Source organism: Sus scrofa, chromosome 5 (genome assembly GCF_054392235.1).
Source record: "Sus scrofa isolate SSC_HxYL_T2T_F1_AM1 chromosome 5, Sscrofa_HxYL_maternal_Yorkshire_Landrace_v2.0, whole genome shotgun sequence".
NCBI lineage: Eukaryota > Metazoa > Chordata > Mammalia > Artiodactyla > Suidae > Sus > Sus scrofa.
Window position 1 is genome coordinate 69,515,527 of NC_139387.1, and position 20,169 is coordinate 69,535,695.

The 20,169-nt window shown below is 44.6% G+C and overlaps 1 protein-coding gene across 2 annotated transcripts in view; it reads right to left on the bottom strand.

Annotated features, from left to right (window-relative positions):
• Positions 1 to 20,169, bottom strand: part of RIMKLB (ribosomal modification protein rimK like family member B) — a 110,653-nt gene that overhangs the window by 39,946 nt on the left and 50,538 nt on the right. The window lies entirely within an intron of this gene.

The window sequence follows — 20,169 nt, forward strand, 5'->3', positions numbered from 1 at the left end:
CAGCTAGGACTTGCCTCCCCAGCCCACATCCAAGTTCAAAGTTACTCGACCTGCTTATCTGTTGAGATCTAGACATTCTCATGACTAAGTTAAATATCTCATTCCAGGTGTAGGTAGCCGAGAGTAGGTAGTTAAGAATAACCATATTCAGAATGTGGAGATAGGATGTATTTCAACATTCCTGCTTTTGAAATGTACTATTTTAATTACTAAAAAAATTGTCTAAACCTATTCAATTAATCTCTGATCAAAACTGAATGCCTTTCCATTATGTCCAAATGCTCTCCTGTCTAACAACAACAACCCTCTTTCTAATTTAAGAACTGGTAATATTCCCTCCTGGATAATTGTTTGTACATATCCTCTGGTGTAATCAAAATATATGTGTAATATATATGTCGAGGAGTTCCCATCGTGGCGCAGTGGTTAACGAATCTGACTAGGAACCATGAGGTTGCGGGTTCGGTCCCTGCCCTTGCTCATTGGGTTAACGATCCGGCGTTGCCGTGGCTCTGGCATGGGCCGGGGGCTACAGCTCCAATTCGACCCCTAGCCTGGGAACCTCCATATGCCACAGAAGTGGCCCAAAGAAATAGCAAAAAAAGACAAAAAAAAAAAAAAAATATATATATATATATATATATATATATGTCGAGATAAACCGTGTCTAGAAAGAAACAAGAGAGAAAAACTGGGAAATAACTCAGCTAGGTACCAAAAGAACTAGGGATACTTATGTAGTGCCTACATCTGGAAGAATGTTGCTTTTCTTTCCCTCTTCTTTCAAATTCCTTCCTTTTCTGAGGGAGGAATTTTTATTGTTGATCTTCTGTTTTCTCACTCATCTCCCCTTTCTCCAAATCTCCTTTTCTTCCCCCTCTGATTGCAACAGCTTCTGTCTTCTATCTATTCTCAGGTTGCCCCCATATTTCCCTTCTGACTTTGTTGTGTCTTGGCTTAGTCAGCCAGACTCCCACTAAACTTTCAGAGCTGGAATCAGAAGAGCACATTTGGCAAAAAGTCAGTCACACATACCACACAACCACAAACAAGCACTCTGACTGCAAAATCCTTTCAACAATACATTCCGGTTTCTGGCAGTCAGCAGTTCGCACAGACCCATGATCTGAAATAAGCAACATACACATTTACATACATCCCGCATGCACATGGCCTCTGCAGCCAGCTCACAAAGACACAGTATCTGCAGAAAGGTCTTGCAGGCAGCAAATCCAGGCAGGGCATTCTCCGCCCCTTTGCTAGCTCTTTCTGACTGGTTCTTTCTCCCAGCCACCTCCTCCCCTCACACCGCCTGGCAAGGACTCCCCTCCTTTTCCGGCAGTTCTGCAGTGCCATCCATCACCCTCCCAACAGATACTCAGGCAAAGCAATTGTGTCTTGAAACTCTTTTCCCCTAACTGGGAACCAGTTCCAGCCAAAGAACAGAATCTCCTTCTGGAACACAATACTGTGGGCTGGTCCCTAGTGCCCTAACTTGTTTTTACAAATCTTAATTTTGACAGGGAAGGTTTGGGGAGAAGGAAAATGAGAAAAAAGAAAACAGAAGGGAAGGATGGGGAAGAGAGAAAGCCCCGGTAGATATGTCAGTGAGAGATAACTTGAACAAAAGCAGAGACACAGGCTTCAGAGGAAGGGGGAGAACAGGAGAGATGCAATGGAGGAGTTGTGAAAGTAAAAAGAGAAACGGAAAAAAGATCATAGAATGAAAGATTGGGAGCTCCCATCATGGGGCAGCGGAAACAAATCCAACTAGGAACCATGAGGTTGTGGGTCCGGTTTGATCCCTGGCCTTGCTCAGTAGGTTAAGGATCTGGTGTTGCCATGAGCTGTGGTGTAGGTCCCAGAAGCGACTTGGATCCAGCGTTACTGTGGCTCTGGTGTAGGCTGGTAGCTACAGCTCTGATTAGACCCCTAGCCTGGGAGCCTCCATATGCCTCAGGAGTGGCCCTAGAAAAGGCAAAAAGACAAAAAAAAAAAAAAAAAAAAAGATCACTAGGAGATTCAGAGGTCATTCTCTTTAATAATCTCCTGATGAGACTGTATATTTTGAAGTTTCCAAAAAAGATAAAACAGACAGGAAATCATAAATATCTGCCCCCCCGAGAAAGACTTAAATGGCTAGTTTGAAAATGATGCTTAGAAAGAAAGTACATTTGAGTTTCAGTTAAAAGAACAGAGATGATTTGTTCCAAATATTGCCATTTTGAGATATGCTAAAAATGTATCTGTTGCATATGTGAGATTCAGATTTACCTGACTATCCTATATTTCATCTGTCGGTCATATCCTCAGGGGATTCTGTTACATGGTCCTTTGAGAAACAGTCTATATTTAGTAAGGCCTACATTTAGTAAGAAAACCTGGAGGTATTTACAAAGCACAGATTCTTACTCCCACCACAGTCATACAGGTTAAAATCCCCAAGAAGCTCAAGAACATTTATTTTGGAGTTTTCTTGTGGCCAGAGGGCTAGGGATCCATCATTGTCACTGCAGCGGCTCTGGTCGCTGCTATGACTTGGGTTCGATCTCTGTTCCAGGAATTTCACATGCCCTGGGCCAAAACCAAAAAGAACAAAACCTTCATTTTGATATTCATTGGATATTAATTTTGATGCACTACAGTTTGATAAACACTAATTTCTCCACAGTACTATCACGGAGCCCTCCCTGAAGCTGAATAAAATGTTAAATTTTATTATTACTTTATGAAAAGGGGGGCCAGTGGACTGAATCAGCTCTGTGGCTGAGGCAGCCTACAAAAGCAGACCAAAACCAGCCTGTATGGAGTTCCTGTCGTGGTGCAGTGGTTAACGAATCCGACTAGGAACCATGAGGTTGCGGGTTCGATCCCTGCCCTTGCTTAGTGTGTTAAGGACCCGGCGTTGCTGTGTAGGTTGCAGACGCGGCTCGGATCCCGCATTGCTGTGGCTCTGGCTTAGGCTGGCGGCTACAGCTCTGATTGGACCCCTAGCCTGGGAACCTCCATATGCCGAGGGAGCGGCCCTAGAAAAGGCAAAAAGACAAAAACAAAACAAACAAACAAAAAAAACCAGCCTGTAGATGGCTCAAGGTTATAAATGACAACCTAAGAACAACCAGTCACAAACTTCCAATTAAGCTTTTGGTTCCAGCCCATCAGTAAAATTTCCTTGCATCCACCTTGCCCCATGAAAGTTCCTCCCCAGTTCGCATGAATGAGTGCTCCAAACCACTTTTCAGTTTGGTGTTGCCCAACTAGAATTGGTTTTTGTTCACTTAAATTCTTTTCCTTCCTTCCTACCTTCTCTCTCTCTTTCTTTTTGCTTTTTAGAGCCGTACCCACGGCATATGGAGGTTCCCAGACTAGTGGTTGAATTGGAGCTACAGCTGCCAGCCTACACCACAGCCACAACAACTCCAGATCTGAGCAGCGTCTGTCACCTACACCACGGCTCTCGGCAACGCCAGATCCTTAACCAAGTGAGGCCAGGGATCAAACCTGCATCCTCATGGATCCTAGTCAGGTTTGTTACCACTGAGCCACAACAGGAACTCCTTTTCACATAAATTCTTTTAAAAGAAATTGTAATATGCAGTTCCTGCTGTGGCACAGCAGGATCAGAGGCATCTCCGCAGTGCCAAGGATGCAGGTTCCACGCCCAGCCAGGCACAGTGGGTTACAGATCCCACATTGCCGCAGTTGTAGTGTAGGTCACAACTGATCAGATCACAGAGCTGATCCCTGGTCTGGGAACTCCAAACATCGAGGGACGGCCGGGGGAAAAAAAAAAAAAATATATATATATATATATATATATACACATATCTCCTTTAACTGGTCTGTTTTCAGAAGAGGGAATCAGAGGCGGCCCCAGGAGCAATGAGGAACCGGAGGAAGGTACCCACTTAACCCACTGAGTTCACTGCTCTTCTCTTGGTCTTAGGTGAGTCCCTCTTGGATCCTAGCTCTCAGCCTTTACCTGAGCAGACTGGGTCCAGAAACTAGCCAGAGTCAAACTGAGTCCAAACTGAACTGGGTCAGGAGTCAGACTGGGACTGATTTAAACTGGACTGGCGCCAGGGTGCGGCCTCTGGTGAATACAATTTTTGCTTTAAGGCTGAACAAGAATGTTAACCTCATCAAAGATAATCTTGAATTACAGAGGTCCCAGTGGGAAACCTTTAACCTAGATCCATTGAAGAGGTACCCTAGAGAAAAAGGGTTCTCAGCCAAGCACTCACTACCAAGAATAGAGGGGAAATTCATTTTCCTCCCTGAAGTTTCTAGTGACCGGACCTGCTGGAATACCCCATTTTCTCCTGAGTCTTCAGACAGGACCCTGGGGAAACTGGCAGAAGCCGCCAAAGGGTGAGAATTCTTACCCAGGTCAGCTCTCCCCTATCTGTGATGCCTGGTCAAGAGAGGAAGGTAAAATTTCACCTGGTCTCTTCTTTTCCAAGTTCATGATCTTATGAATTTGGTTTTGGGATACCCACTCGTTATCCATCCTTGCTCTTACTGGAACAGCTACCTCATTGTCTTATTTTGTGTCTCAGAACCAGGCTTGGCTCTCTGCCTGCCTGGGGCATTCAGGGTATTTGTTCTTGTGTAGGCAGCTCAGGCCTCAGACTGGGGGCCCCAAAATACAGCCAGACATAATTGTGGCTAGGCTTCTTCTGACTGATTCTCTCTTTTGGCTATTTTTGGATGTGACTCTGAATCTTGGAAAGGCAGTATCTTTTGCACCCTCTTAGTGGCCAGCCACCTCTTGCATCCAAGAAGATCTACTAGTCACAGCTGAACCCTAACAAAAAAAAAATTTTTTTTTTAGGTAGCTCTTTGGTCAGAAGTTGACCTAATTGGAAGCTGATATTCAAAGCCTTATGTTTAGCCACTTTTTAAAGGCATTCTCTCCTAAACTAAAATGAAACTATGTACCCAGAGGGAAAGAAAAACATTCTCAGGCCATTGAGGAAGCATTTACAAAAACATTCCAAAAACACACAGCTCTAAATCTGGAACATGGGAATCTGGATTTCCATCATAGTTAGAAATCTCCCTGATATAAAGAAATAAATTGAAGATAATGTGGTTAAGTGGGTGGGTCAGCCTCTTGATCTCATTTAGGGAGAGATCTCACCCAATTCTTTGAGGAGTTAAAAACAAGTATACTCAGAAGAAGAGAACAGCAGGTCTCAAAGAAATTTAAAGCCCAGAGGAAAATGAAGGTTGACTTTGTGGAACCAATAAAGCCTCTTGGGAAAAACTGGCCTGTTATCCTGTTTGCAGGATTCCTGGCAGCCTTGCCAGGTGAATAAAAAATGTCACTTCCTGTCAGGGCCTTAAGTTTGGCAATCATCCCTGAATCTATAAGGCCACAGTTGCACAAGAATCCCTAGACTTTCTTGCTAGGGTGGTTTTAGATAACAGAATTGCTTATCAGCTAAATAAGGAGGAAGGTGTCATAGCAAATGACACAACCTAGATCAACACTGCTGGTATTAGACCTAATACAAGAGATTAATAAAAAGCCACTTGGCTAAAGCAGATTGATGACACTTTAGGTACATTCTGATTTATTTGATAACAACTGGGTTTGGTTCCTGGGAGGTCCCGATTAAGAAATATACTTTAACCTTGGTATTATCCTCCTAATAGCCATCATCACTATTTTCTTGGTTCACTGTGTTCTCCTAAAGGTCTGAAATGTGTATTCACAGCTATCAGCAGTACATCAGATGATCTCACTGTGCTTAGAAAATAGAAGCTGACATCCTAATCAGTTTCAAAATGAGGCAAGAGCAACTTAACTCTGATGGTGACTGAGTACCAAACTTTTCAATCTTTAGTGTCAAAAGGGAGAAATTAATTTTTTTTTTTTTTTTTTTTTTTTTTTTTTTTTTTTTTTTTGCTTTTCAGGGCCACACCCACGGCATATGGAAGTTCCCAGGCTAGGGGTCCAATCAGAGCTGTAGCTGCTGGCCTACGCCACAGCCACAGCAATGAGGGATCCAAGCTGTGTCTGCGACCGACCTACACCACAGCTCACAGCAACACCAGATCCTTAACCCATTGAGCAAGACCAGGGATCAAACCCAAACCTCATGGTTCCTAGTCAGATTCGTTTCCCCTGTGCCACAACAGGAACTCTGGGAGAAATTCATTTTAGTTAATTATATTAAGTGACATTAATTAAACAAGAAGCCATTAGATTGAGGTCTCTCTCATTCCAAGCAAACCAAAATATAAACCTGTAAATGCCTCAGGATTACAAAATTGAAACCTAAGGATAGCCAATCACAAACAGCTTTAAACTTTGCTTCTACCTTTTTTCTACAAAAGTCTCTTCCCAAGATCCAGTTGGTGGAGTGCACCTAGCCACTTCCAGTTTGGCACTACTTTGTAGGCAACAGAAAAAACAGTGTGGAGTGGGAAATTTGTCACTGAATGCACATATGAAACAAGAAATTTCTAAGCTCAAGAATTTTTCACCATAGGAAAAAAAAGTGGTTAAAAAAATCCAATTATAGCAAAGGGAATAAGAATTAGAGCCAAAATCAATGAAACCAACTCTCTATAAGCTCTTTCAGTGGATAGAAGCAGAGGGACAACTCCCTCTCTCATTCAACATTACTCCCTCACGAAACATTACACCAGATACTGACATTACAAAAAATAAAAGACCAGTTATCTTTCATGAATGTGTATGCCAAAAAAAAATCCTCAACAAAGTATTCACAAATCAAATCCAACAACGTCTAAGAATTCTATCTCATTTCTTAGTTCAACATTCAAATATAATCCGTAGCATTAAAAGGAGTTCCTGCTGTGGCTCAACAGAAACAAATCTGACTAGTATCCATGAGGATGTGGGTTCGATCCCTGGCCTTGCTCAGTGGGTTAAGGACCCGGCATTGCTGTGGCTGTGGTGTAAGCCAGCAGCTGCAGCTCCGATTCAACCCCTAACCTGGTAACTTCCATATGCCATAAGTGCAGCCCCCCCCCCCAAAAAGAAAAGAAAAATTGCATGATTTTTCCGATAGATGCAGAAAGGGCTTTGGCAAAAATTCAACATTCATTTCTGATGAAAACTCTCAGGAGTAGAAATAGAGAACATTTATCAAAACCGATAGCTAAAAAAAAAAAGTAACATTTTTAAAAACCCCATAGCTAGCATCATACTTTCCTACTATGATCTTGAACAAGGCAAGTATGTCCTATTTCACCATTTTCAACATTATACTAGAAGTCTAGCTGTTGCAGTAAGATAAGAAAAGTTGTATTGATTGAGAAAGAAGAAATAAGTCTTTGTTTGCAGATGACATGACCATTTACATAGAAAATCTGAAAGAACTGACAAAAACAAAACCTTCTGAGAGTTCCCGTTGTGGCTTATTGGGTTAATAACCCGACACAGTGGCCCTGAGGATTCGGGTTTGATCACTGCCCTTGCTCAGTGGTTTAAGGATCTGGCATTGCCACAAACTGCAGGGTAGATTGCAAATGCAGCTTAGATTCACTCCTTAGCCTGTGAACTTCCATATGCCATAGGTGTGGCCTTAAAAAGAAAAAAGAAAAAGAAAAAGACCTCCTGGAACTAATAATCGATCATAATGATGCAGAACACAAGGTTATTATGCAAAATTCAATCACTTTAGTATATACTAGCAATGCACAAGTGGAATTTGAAATTAAAAACACAATACCGGAGTTCCCGTCATGGCTCAGTGGTTAACGAATTCAACTAGGAACCATGAGGTTGCGGGTTCGATCCCTGGCCTGCTCAGTGGGTTAAGGATCCGGCGTTGCCACGAACTGTGGTGTAGGTCGCAGACGCAGCTCGGATCCTGAGTTGCTGTGGCTCTCGTGTAGGCCTGCGGCTACAGCTCCGATTGGACCCCTAGCCTGGGAACCTCCATATGCCGTGGGGGCAGCCCTAGAAAAGACAAAAAGCAGTTCTGTTCTGATACATTCTACCTGGAGTTATTGTCAGATCTCTCAAGTTCAGGCCTTAGAATTTGATTCCAACAGAGATGCCAGTTACAAGTTCTGCCTCCTGTATTTATGACCAACTGGCTATAAATCAAGGGTTCTTGTAATGCCCTCCTCAAGTTCAATAACTTGTTAGATCGGTTCACAAAACGCAGTAAAGTGCTTAACTTATTAATTATGACCTATTTATTATAAAAGCTGTAAATTCAGGACCAGTGAAATGGAAGGGATGCATAGGGCAAAGCATGAGGAAGAAGATCAGAGTCTCACTTCACCCTTTTAGCACACTTCACCCTTTTAGCACTTGGAGGTGTTCACCAAACCAAAAATCTCTCCAAACCCCTTCCTTACATGACTTTTATGGAGACTTGTACAGCATAGAGATGATTGATTAACTCACTGTCCATTAACAATTTCGCATCCCTGAAAGTGGGGATAGGGTTGAAAGTTCCCAGTCCTCTGGTCACATGGTTAGTTGCCCTGGCAACCAGCATTCATCCACAGACTGTCCCGGAGTCCCTAGCCACCAGTCATCTCATTAGCATACAAAAAACAAATCACTTATGCATGCTCTACTTCCAGGAGTCCCAACAAAATGAACTACCTAGGTGTAAAACTAACCAACTATATACAAAAACTTAGAAAACTCTGAAAAAAACAAAAATGCGAAAAATGCAATGAGGAATTCCTGTTGTGGCTCAGCGTTTAACAAACCCAATCAGTAAACTTGAGGGTGAGGATCTGGCATTTCTGTGGCTGTGGCCCAGGCAGGCAGCTGCAGCTCTGATTTGACCCCTAGCCCGGGAACTTCCATAGGCTGCAAAATCCTCCATGAGTGAATATTCCATGTTTTTGGATAGGAAGCCTCAGTATTGTCGAGATGTCTGTTCTTTCTAATTGATTCAATACCATCCCAATCAAAATCACAGCTAGTTACTTTGTGGATATCAACAAAATTACCCAGACCCAGAAGGGAAAACACAATTTGGAGAAGAACCAATTTGGACTATGACTTCAAGATTTCCTATAGTAACAGCCATGGGTTAGATCCCTTAAATTGTAACTTGCTTAATAACTAATAACCTGTAACCTACCTTCACTGATCAAGCTCACTTTAATTGTTCCTGGGAATTGCATACCTGCCAAGCTTCATGTAGATGAAACAAAACATCTGTAAGATTTATTCAACAGCCCCCATAGATAACACCTCTGACGTACATGGTAACAATTGCTTGAATTGTTTTTCAGAAACAGGGAGTTAGTCTTGTTCAGTTCAAACCACTAGACTATTCAACTGGGCCTGTTTGATGACCTTATGACACCAGAGGGCCAAAAGTTCCATCCTCAGATCATGCTGATGCCACAATTTTCTGAACCTGAAGAAGCATGTAATTCAGATGCGTCTGTGCCAAACACCTCACCTTTATCTTGCCTCCAATCTCTTTCCCCACACCTCAGGCCACCCTGCCTCTTTACCTCTTAAATATGCGGAGCCATTCATCTCTGGGGTGGTGGATTTCAGCTTTGTTCTCCTCGCTTGGCTGCCTCATGAATAAACCCTCTCTGCTGCAAACCTCTGTGTCTCAGCATTTGGCTTGCTATGCATCAAACACTAGAAAGCCACAGTAATTAAGACAGTGTGGTAGTGGTGAAAGAGTAAACAAATAGATCAGAGGTAGGTACAACAAAGGGCCCCCCCAAAGACAACAGACCCACATAAAAACAGTTACCTAAACTCGAACAAAGGAAAAAAGGCAATACGATGGAGCAAAGACAGTCTTTTCAACAAAAGGCGCAGGAAGAACTGGACATCCACATTAAAAAAAAAAAAAAAAGAATCTAAGTGTTCCCTTCATGGCTCAGAGGTTAACGAACCCGACTAGGGTCCATGAGGATATGGGTTCGATCCCTGGTCTCAATCAGTGTGTTGGGGATCTGGCGTTGCTGTGGTGTAGGTCTCAGACGAAGCTCGGATCCTGAGTTGCTGTAGCTGTGGCGTATGCCAGCGGCTATAGCTCTGATTCAAACCCTAGCCTGGGAACTTCCATAGGCTGCAGGTTCAACCCTGAGAAGACAAAAAAAAAAAAAGAATCTAGATACAGACTTGATGCCCTTCTCAAAAAATTTAACTCAAAATATGTCATAGACCTAATGCAAAAACTCCTGTAAAAACTCTTGCGGGAGTTCCCGTTGTGGCTCAGTGGTTAATGAACCCAACTGGTATTTATGAGGATGCAGGTTTAATCCCTGACCTCACTCAGTGGCTTAAGGATCTGGCGTTCCTGTGACCTGTAGTGCAGGTCAGATACAGCTCGGATCCCAAGCGGCTGAGGTGTAAGCCAGCACCTACAGTTCCAATTCAACCCCTAGCCTGGGAATTTCCATATGCCGTGGGTGTGGCCATAAAAAATAGAAAAGAAAGAAAAGAAAAACACTTGGAAGTTCGCAACACTGATCTAAAGAGGTGGTTTGTTGCCCTCTTGTGTCCAGGGATTGAACCTGTGCCATAGGAGTGACGACCCAGATCCTTAATCTACTGACCCACCAGGGAACTCCTGGTGGTTTCTTACAAAACTAAGCATTTACTCAAAGGAAAAAATTATGTTCATTGCATGTGGATGCTTATCACAGTTTCATAATTGCCCAAACTTGGAAACAATCAAAATGTTCTTTGGTAGGTGAATACATGATTTAACCGTTTTACACCCAGAAAATGGAATAACATTAGTTCAGCACTAAAAAGAAATGAATTGCGACACCATGAAAATCAGAGGAAACATAAATGCCTATAACTAAGTGAAAGAAGCCAATCTTGGGAAAACAAAACAAAACCCTACATACTTTATGATTCCAACCATATAGTCTAGAAAAAGACAAAACCATGAGGCAGTAAAAAGATCAGTTGTGGCTAGGGCTTAGAGGGAAAGGAAGGGTTAGTAGGCAGAGCACAGAGTACTTTTAGGGCAGGGAATTTGTATTCGTATGTACAAAATGCAGTGTACAACAGGAGTTCCCTAGTGGCCTAGCAGTTAAGGATCTGCTGTGGCCCAGGTTCGATCCCTGGCCTGGGAATGAGGGGCAGGCAAAAAAATAAAATAAAAAGAACAAGGTACAACAGTGAGAGTGAGCCCTAATGCACTCGTTATAACAATGGACCTCTGTGGTACCGGATGTTGATAGAGGGGAAGGATGTGGGTAAGTGTGGTAGGGAGTATATGGGAATTCTCTGTACTTTCCACTCAACTTGGCTTTGAACTGCTCTAAAAAGAAGAACCAGAGGGGAAAACTGGGCTTAAGATGGGGCATACTTCTCCAGCTACCCTAGAATTACTTCAGATAGAATTATCGGGGTTGGTTATTTGCACCCAAGTTGACATTTCTACCCTCTTAAGCAGCTAGTGCTACTGATGAACATTCGTTTCTTCTATGTCAGGGAATAAAGAAAGTTCAGAATCGCTTCTCTTTCCCACCAGATTCTTGATTCCTTGAATGTAGGAATTGTGCCTGATTCATCTTTCTAAATTACCAGTACATAGTAAAGTGCCAGCACTGAGAAGTTGGCCAGAATATAAATGAAGTGCAGTTCTGAGTCATTAGAGGGGTTGTGCTACATCAACAGTCAATTAGAATAGTAAATGGGGGTGTAGGAAAAGGCAACAAACCGCAACACTGATCTAAAGACGTGGTTTGTTGCCCTCTTGTGTCCAACTTTAGGAAATACATCCTCTCCGCCCACAGCGCATCTTTCTGATGTGTCCCTGTGCTTGGCTTTGGAAATCAGCAGTAAATAAGACATCTGCCCACAAAAAGCCCATGTGGTAGTGAAAAGACACTCAGGGAAATAATTCAAAGGAGATATTGCCCAAGCTGAGTTGGAAAGGATGAGTAGAAATTAGCCAGATATGAGAATTATGTCTAGATATTCATATTGCAACAGAACAAAGAGTGGGGAAAAAAATGTATACATGTAAGAATAACTTGATCCCCATGCTGTACAGTGGGAAATAAGTAAATAAATAAATAAGCCAGATGAACAGAGGCATTGTGCCGAATTAAGGACTATGGTGGAGTTATTGCAAATAGAACGCAGTACGGAGTTCCCATCGTGGCTTAGTGGTTAACGAATCTGACTAGGAATGATGAGGTTGCAGGTTTGATCCCTGGCCTTGCTCAGCGGGTTAAGGATCCGGCGTTGCCGTGAGCTGTTGTGTAGGTTGCAGACGCGGTTCGGATCCCCCGCGTTGCTGTGGCTCTGGCGTAGGCCGGTGACTACAGCTCCGATTCAACCCCTAGCCTGGGAACCTCCATATGCCGTGAGAAGCGGCCCTCGAAAAGGTGAAAAGGCAAAAAGCCAAAAAAAAACCAAAAAAAGAATGCAGTATGGACAGTGGCTTAGAAGCAAGAGCCCCTGAAGCTTTTGCAAAACTGACTTCAGTATTGCTCGAAAGCAAAGTGCAAATGTATTGGAGGGGGCGTTGCAGCACTGCTGAGAGATGAACTAAGAATTTCCATCCATATCCTAAGGATAGTAAAGAGTTTTTAATGTTTCTGAGCCATAGTGACCTAAGTGGAGTAATGCTAGAAATATTACCCTCAGCGTTCGCTGTTAGAAATTAATTTCTTAGCTACTAGAAATTAAGGTGGGGGAACTTCCATATGACCCTAAAAAAACCAAATGAAAGGTGGGGAAACACTGGAGCTGGGAGACCAGTTAAGATTCTGTTAGAACAATGACTGGGCTGAACCGAATTGAAATGATGATGGAAACTGAGAAAACAGAAGGATATGAAAGATTATTAAGGAAGTAAGATCAAAAGAATTTTGGCAGGGTCGCATCCACGGCATATGGAAGTTCCCACTACAGCTGCTAGCCTACGCCACAGCCAGAGTAACATGGGATCCGAGCCACGTCTGTGACCTACACGACAGTTCATGGCCACACCCGATCCTTAACCCACTGAGTGAGGCCAGGGATTGAACCCGCATCCTCATGGATCCTAGTTGGGTTCGTTAACCGCTGAGCCATGAAGGGAACTCCAATAAGAAGTTATCATTGATGAATGCATCCCCCTCCCCTCCCATGGTTATTTGGAGGCTGACTTTAGCAGCTCCTTAAAGCCTAGCATTTCAGTGTGAGGGTTAAGGGTGTGAACTCTGGAGTAAGGTGGTGTGGGGTAAATCTTAGCTCCAGGATGTATTAGCTCTGTGACCTTGTGGCTGGAAATAGGGCTTCTGTAAATGGGGGCAATAACAGCACTCATTTCATAGATTAGTTGTAAAGACTCCGTAGATTAATACTCATAGCATCGTTAGCACAGCTCCTGGTACATAGCAACTGCTCAATAGTGCTTAAGAGCTAGTGGCCAAAGTGAGAGTGGCTGTAGTTCAAATGCTTCTATAACTCAGACAAGTTACCTAAACTTTCTAAGCATCAGTTTCTTCATCTGTAAAGTGGGGATAACGCTGCTCACTTCAGAGAGTTGGCGTAGGGATAGGAAGCTAGCAGCCCACCTTAGCCGTGATTACCAGTACATTTTAGGTGTTGAGTAAATAGCTTGTGGGTAGGTTGGCCAGGACATTGGGAATTGGTCATGACACTGACATTCACGATACTGCCAATCCCCTACCTTTTCTTAAACGCCTAACTTGTGTACCTATTTCTTATTTCACTTGGTTCATAAAATCCCTGAAACTAACACAACATTGTAAATCAACTATACTTCAATAAAAATTTGAAAATAAAAAAAAAAAACAAAAAGAATTTTGGCAATGGAAGGGTGTGTGTGTGTGTGTGTGTGTTTTGTTGAGACCCAAGGTTGTCAGTCACAGTGTGATAGCCTAGGACCTGGATGCATGGCAAGGAAGATGACTCAGTTTCACAGACCCATAGATAAGGCAATTAACTAACATTTATTCAGACCTCCTTGTTGGGAGTTCCCATTGTGGCTCAGCAGAATCTTGAACCTGACTAGTATCCACAAGGGGATAGGTTCCATCGCTGACCTTGCTCGGTGGGTTAAGGATCCGGCGTTGCCATGCGCTGTGGTGTAGGTCACAGACACGGCTCGGATCTAGTTTTGCCGTGGCTGTGGTATAGACCAGCTGCAACAGCTCCCATTAGACTCCTAGTCTGGGAACAAAGCAAAAACCACAAAACTTCCTTCTTGTGCATTTTCCTGTATTCCAGAGGATGGAAAACTAAAAGGGGCAGACCCTAGGTGCTCCCATACTAGGGTTTGAATGTTTGGTTCCAGGAACCAAATGCACTTATTATTTTTGTCTTTTCTAGGCCCACACCCGCGGCATATGGAGGTTCCCAGGCTAGGGGTCTAATCGGAGCTGTAGCTACCAGCCTATGCCAGAGCCACAGCAATGCAGGAGCCGAGCTGAGTCTGCAACCTACACCACAGCTCAAGGCAACGCCGGGTCCTGAACCCACTGAGCAAGGGCAGGGATCAAACCCACAACCTCATGGTTCCTAGTCGGATTCGTTAACCACTGCGCCACAACGGGAACTCCTGAGACTTGAATTTAAAACCAAGTAAAAGAGAGGCAGGATGTGAGGATCCATTTTGCTGCTCTGGATTCAGGCAGAGCTGGTGTGGTTCTAGAGCCTAAGGGGTGACAGAAGTTGAGAGGAGCACAGGAGTCTCTTAGTGATCATTCCCGGGTGTCTGTACTTTAGCTTCCCCTCTCTCTGCTTAAACGCCTAAGCTAAATGATTTACAATGGAGGGACCGGGGGGGGGGGGGATGAGTCCACTTGAGGATTTGCGACTGGCACCTGCACACTGAGGTCTATGGAATGATTGGCCAACAGGGGCCTGCTGTACAACATAGGGAACTCCACCCAATCTTCTGTGATCATCTATGTGGAAAAAGAATCACCAAGCTCAGAAAAACTGAATCACTTTTATGTACAGCAGAAATTATCAAAACCTTGCTAATCCACTGTATCTCAATCAAGCTTTTAAAAAAGGGGGAAGGGAGTTCCTGTCGTGGCGCAGTGGTTAACGTATCCGACTAGGAACCATGAGGTTGCGGGTTCGGTCCCTGCCCTTGCTCAGTGGGTTAACCATCCGGCGTTGCCGTGAGCTGTGGTGTAGCTCGCAGACGCGGCTCGGATCCCGCGTTGCTGTGGCTCTGGCATAGGCCGGTGGCTACAGCTCCGATTAGACCCCTAGCCTGGGAACCTCCATATGCCGCGGAAGCGGCCCAAAGAAATAGCAAAAAGACAATAAATAAATAAATAAATAAATAAGGGGGGAAAAGGAGGGGGGAAGATGCCAATAGGACATTCCATTAGAGATGTGCTAAGGCACCTTCAGGATGTAGATTAGACTGGGGTATTGAGCTGGGAACATAAAGCAAACAGATGGTAAACAGATGGTAAACAAAGACACAGGATTGGGGTATAGTAAAGAGAGGTGGCTAGGTTAAGAACCTTGAAAACGACCTGCATTTAAGGGTAAGCAGGAGAAGAAAAATTTAAAAAGATGCCGAGAAATGCTAAGAGGAAAATGTGGGAACTGATGTCAGAGATGCTAAGGAAAGGGAACATTTCAAAAAAGGCAGGACTGGCCAACAGTGCCTGAGGTTGCAGAAGACTGAACTTTGCATATGCAGGTTCCCAGGCCAGGGGTTGAGTTGGAGCTACAGCTGCCAGCCTATGCCACAGTCACAGCAACGCGGGATCGGAGCCAAATCTGTGACCCACACCACAGCTCACGGCAACGCAGATCCCCGACCCACTAAGTGAAGCCAGGATCAAACCCGCATTCTCATGGATGCTAGTCAGGTTTGTCAACCGCTGAGCCACAAAGGGAACTCCGTCATAGCTTATCTTTTTCACATGTGCTGATTTTATAGCCCTTACGCCTTTGTTTCTTGAATAACTGCTCATTTCCTCCTCCTGTTTCCTTTAGTTCTTTTCACCTCATATATTGGATCAAAATACTTGTTTCACTGGCCATGCTCCCATTGCCTCTCTAACTACTTTCTTCTCTAGGACTTTAGCCTCTACCTGTTTGCATTTAATCAGTTTTTGCGTGTTTCGATTCCAAGTTCCCAGTCTTCATCCCAATCCAAAAGACCCATTGTTCTGTACTAACCAGAAATGGGTAAGACTTAGCTTCTGTGATGATCAAGACCCTCTCAGTCTAATGGAGAACACAAATAAAAGAATATAGGAGTTCCCTGGTGGCTCAGCAGGTTAAGGACTCTTGTGTTGTCACTGCTCTGGCACCGGTTCCTGGTGAGCGTAGCCAGAAAATTTAAAAAGAAAAAAGTGAGAAAGAATATAATAAAGCTGATGCCATAATTATTTTTTAAAAAACAGAGATAAACAGTTGTGGCGCAGCAGAAATGAATCCGACTAGGAACCATGGGGTTTCAGGTTCGATCCCAGGGCTCGCTTAGTGGGTTGAGGGTCTAATGTTGCTGTGGCTGTGGCGTAGGCCTGCAGCTGTAGCTCCGATTCGACTCCTAGCCTGGGTATTTCCATATCCCTCGGGTGCGGCCCTAAAAAGCAAAACAAACAAACAAACAAAAAAAACAGATAGTTCAGTAGAGAGAATGAATGGTTAACTCTTCAGAAACAAAAAGAACCACGAAGAGCAGCATATAGTCTGTTTTGTTTTTTTTTTTTTCTTTTTCTTTTTATGACTGCACTTATAGCATATGCAAGTTCCCAGGCGAGGGGATCTGAGCTGCAGTCACAGTTGTGGCCACACCAGATCTGAGCTGCATCCCGTTGAGCTCAAGACCTGGGATCGAACCCACATTCTCACAAAGACTCGCTGAACCACAGTGGGAACTCCTGGGCTGGGTTTTGATGGACTTAAGCATTTATTTACTGAAGTTGCGAAAAGGATATTTCAGAAAGGACGGAACAGAAACAAGTGCAGGGAGGCTTGAGGAACAGAGTATTGGAGAGGTGTGGGTTACTAAGAAGCAGGAAGTTTTCCCTAGTCCAAGTTCGCTGAGGACATATGTTTGTTGGCTCCTCAGTCCTCCACGGGGTCCATCTCTCAAGTTTGGCTGTTACTACTTTATTGCTTCATTCCTCTACACACACCACTCCCCACCCCCACCCGCCCCACCTCATATAACCCTCCTCCCTCCTTTCTTCTCTTCCTTTTACAGGATTGTGTGTGTATGTGTGTCCGTGTGTGTTTAGGCCCTGGATCTAATTTAGTTGGACTGTAGTAATAACGTTTCTGTATGTTTGCCCAGAGGCCTTCAACTAATGGCTGTACTCTTTACAGGCCGGTAAACAGAGAATAAAGCAGCAAGCCGTGTCGCCTTTCGGCCTCCCTTCTCTTTCTTTGCACTTTACGCCTCTTTCACTGATGGGAGACCTCTTTTTTTTTTCTTTTTTCTTTTGTCTTTTCAGGGCCACACCCGAGGCATATGGACATTCCCAGACTCGGGGTCCAATCGGACCTACACCACAGCCACAGCAACACCGGATCCTTAACCCACTGAGAAGGCCAGGGATCGAACCCGCAACCTCATGGTTCCTAGTCGGATTCGTTAACCACTGCGCCACAACAGGAACTTCTGGGAGACCTCTTTTGAAAACTACAAGTTTCCCTGGGTATCTCAGACCTGAGTCCTTCCGCACCCACCTGTCAGTTTCATGGAGGACTTTGCTGTGTCCTCGACCCCATGGGAGATGCAGCCTGTGTGGGATGTGTGTGGACTGAGTTCTTCCTCAGGGTCAGCGAGAAAAGGGTGCAGGCTCGCATCTCTGGATGGTGGTTGCTCATTCCTGACCATCCGTGCCGATGTGGGCTTGATGTAATTGAATGACAAACGAGAAAGGAAATCGGAGGATCCCTAAAGCTGGGGCCGAGACTGAAAAAAAGTGGGGACCTGAACGGGAAGAAAGAGACTACCTCTCTTCCTTTTCAACAAGGAATCAACCAAAGTACTTTGAAAGAGACTACCTGCTTCCACGCCCAACAAGAATATATGGTGGTTTCTGCTCTTGCTCCCTGCCTGCCTCCTCCCTTGGTCTTGTCTCTGAACATTCTGTTCCCATTTTCACCGCCCTCACTTCAGACGCCCCCCACCCCAGACCCCAGGAGAGTGCCCCCTCCTACCGCCTAGGGAGGCTTTCTTCAGCTATAGTCTCGGGCCAGGCCAGCACGTTGAGGTCATTGCTGCCCCTGCCAAACGATTGGCGTGGGTTCAGTTTCTCCATCTGTCTGTACTCCATGGAAAACATGACTGCAGCTCGAGGCTCCCTATTCTAAGTCCTGCCTTAGCTCTGCCTTGCGTCTGCCTTTGTTTCTTCCCCACCCCCACCTCCCGCGCCTTTTCTCCCCCCCCCCTTCTCCCCAGACTAGAGTCACATCTGTTTTCCAGCCTCTGCGCTCTCAGTGTGGAGCAGATGGGAAAAGAGCATATTCTGGGCCTGGCCGCTCGGGAAGAGCTGGGCTTTGTACCCAGATTTGTTCTCAGGTCAGACCAGAACCCAGGTATCACACTCAGAGATGGAACACATAACCCCCCCATCAAGAGAAACCAGAGATGCCTACATGCTTATTTCGGACTATGTCCACAGCGACTGTTTGTCCTTCCTTCCTTCCATCCACCATTTACTCTCTTCTTTCTTCTAGTCTGTAATCCATTAAAACTGTCTGTTCTGTCTACCTGTACTCTTCTCTAATGTAGCTCAGCAGGGAAGTGCAAAGAAGAAGCTGACAGCTAACTTGAAATTTACACACTTCTAGTGCACATAATGTCAACCATTCTTGAGATTTGAGTTTCTATAATTCAAGTTTCTTCCCCCCAAAGGGGAGATGTTTTGATGGTCGATGCACTAGGGTTTCTAGGAATAAGAGCAAAGATGAATTTTTCTAACTCCTGGGTCAGAGAAAGTGTTATGTACATATTACAAAAGAAGGAGAGTACTGATAGAAAATAAGGCAAGCAGGAAAATTTGGCTTCCAATTTTCTCTGGGCTTCTGATAGCATTTTGTCCTTAAGATTCCAGACACCAAGATTTCTTTTTGGTCTTCTTAAGGCCACATCTGTGGCATATGGAAGTTCCCAGGCTAGGAGACAATCAGAGCTATAGCTGCTGGCCTACACCACAGCCACAGCAACGCAGGATCTGAGCTTTGTTTGCCACCTACACCACAGCTTATGGCAATGCCGGATCCTTAATCCACGGAGTGAGGCCAGGGACCCAACCTGCATCCTCATGGATACTAGTCGGGTTGTTACTACTGAGCCACAACAGGAAATCCCCAAGATTCTTAACCAAAGTATAAACAAAGGCAAAAGACAAAATAAGGTTGACATCTCCTCTCATGGGGCTCCTCCAGATTTCAAATATCTGAAGGTTCTGGACTCAACTTTTCCTAGTCCTAAAACAGCCAGCTCTCCTCTTGGATAGAATTCACATAATGTTTGCTTGATTGTGGCAATAATAAATAGCAGTGGGGGAGGGGGTGGGCAGGTGTGGGTCAAGAAAGAGGCAAAGAGGAATTCTGTGGTGCAGCGGAAACAAATCTGACTAGTAACCATGAGGCTGCAGGTTCAATCCCTGGCCCCACTCAGTGGGTTAGGGATCTGGTGTTGCTCAGTGGTTAGGGATCTGGTGTTGCCGTGGACTGTGGTGTAGGTCTCAGACAAGGCTCAGATCCTGCATTGCTGTGGCTGTGGCATAGGCCGGCAGCTACAGCTCAAATTCAACCCCTGGCCTGGGAACCTCCATATGCCACAGGCATGGCCCTAAAAAGCATTTAAAAAAAAAAGAGAGAGAGAGAGAGATGATACAGAAATGTTTGGTAGAGAATTCTAAAAAGGACAAAATTGAGAAAGGGAACTGGAGGAATAAGTCAAATATGGAAGCTAGCCAGGGAGATTGAAACAGATTCTGCGGGGTGTTGGACTGCTCTTTAGGTAAGAAGGAGCCCAAGGGAAAAAAGTGAGGCTGGGGCCGGATTGGGAGAAGAAAAATAGGTTCATGGAAGAAAGGCACATATGCGCTCGACCCAGCCCTTCGAGGGAGCAGCAGCATCTCTCAATGTGGTCATAACCTTTGGAATGAGGGTGTGAGCAACTGCAAAGTCCCGTCCCCCTTCCCCTCCCAGCCTCGCTGCAACCCTGCATCTGACTCTTCTCGCCTGGCCGTCTTCCCCCACCCCTCTCTCTCTTTCTC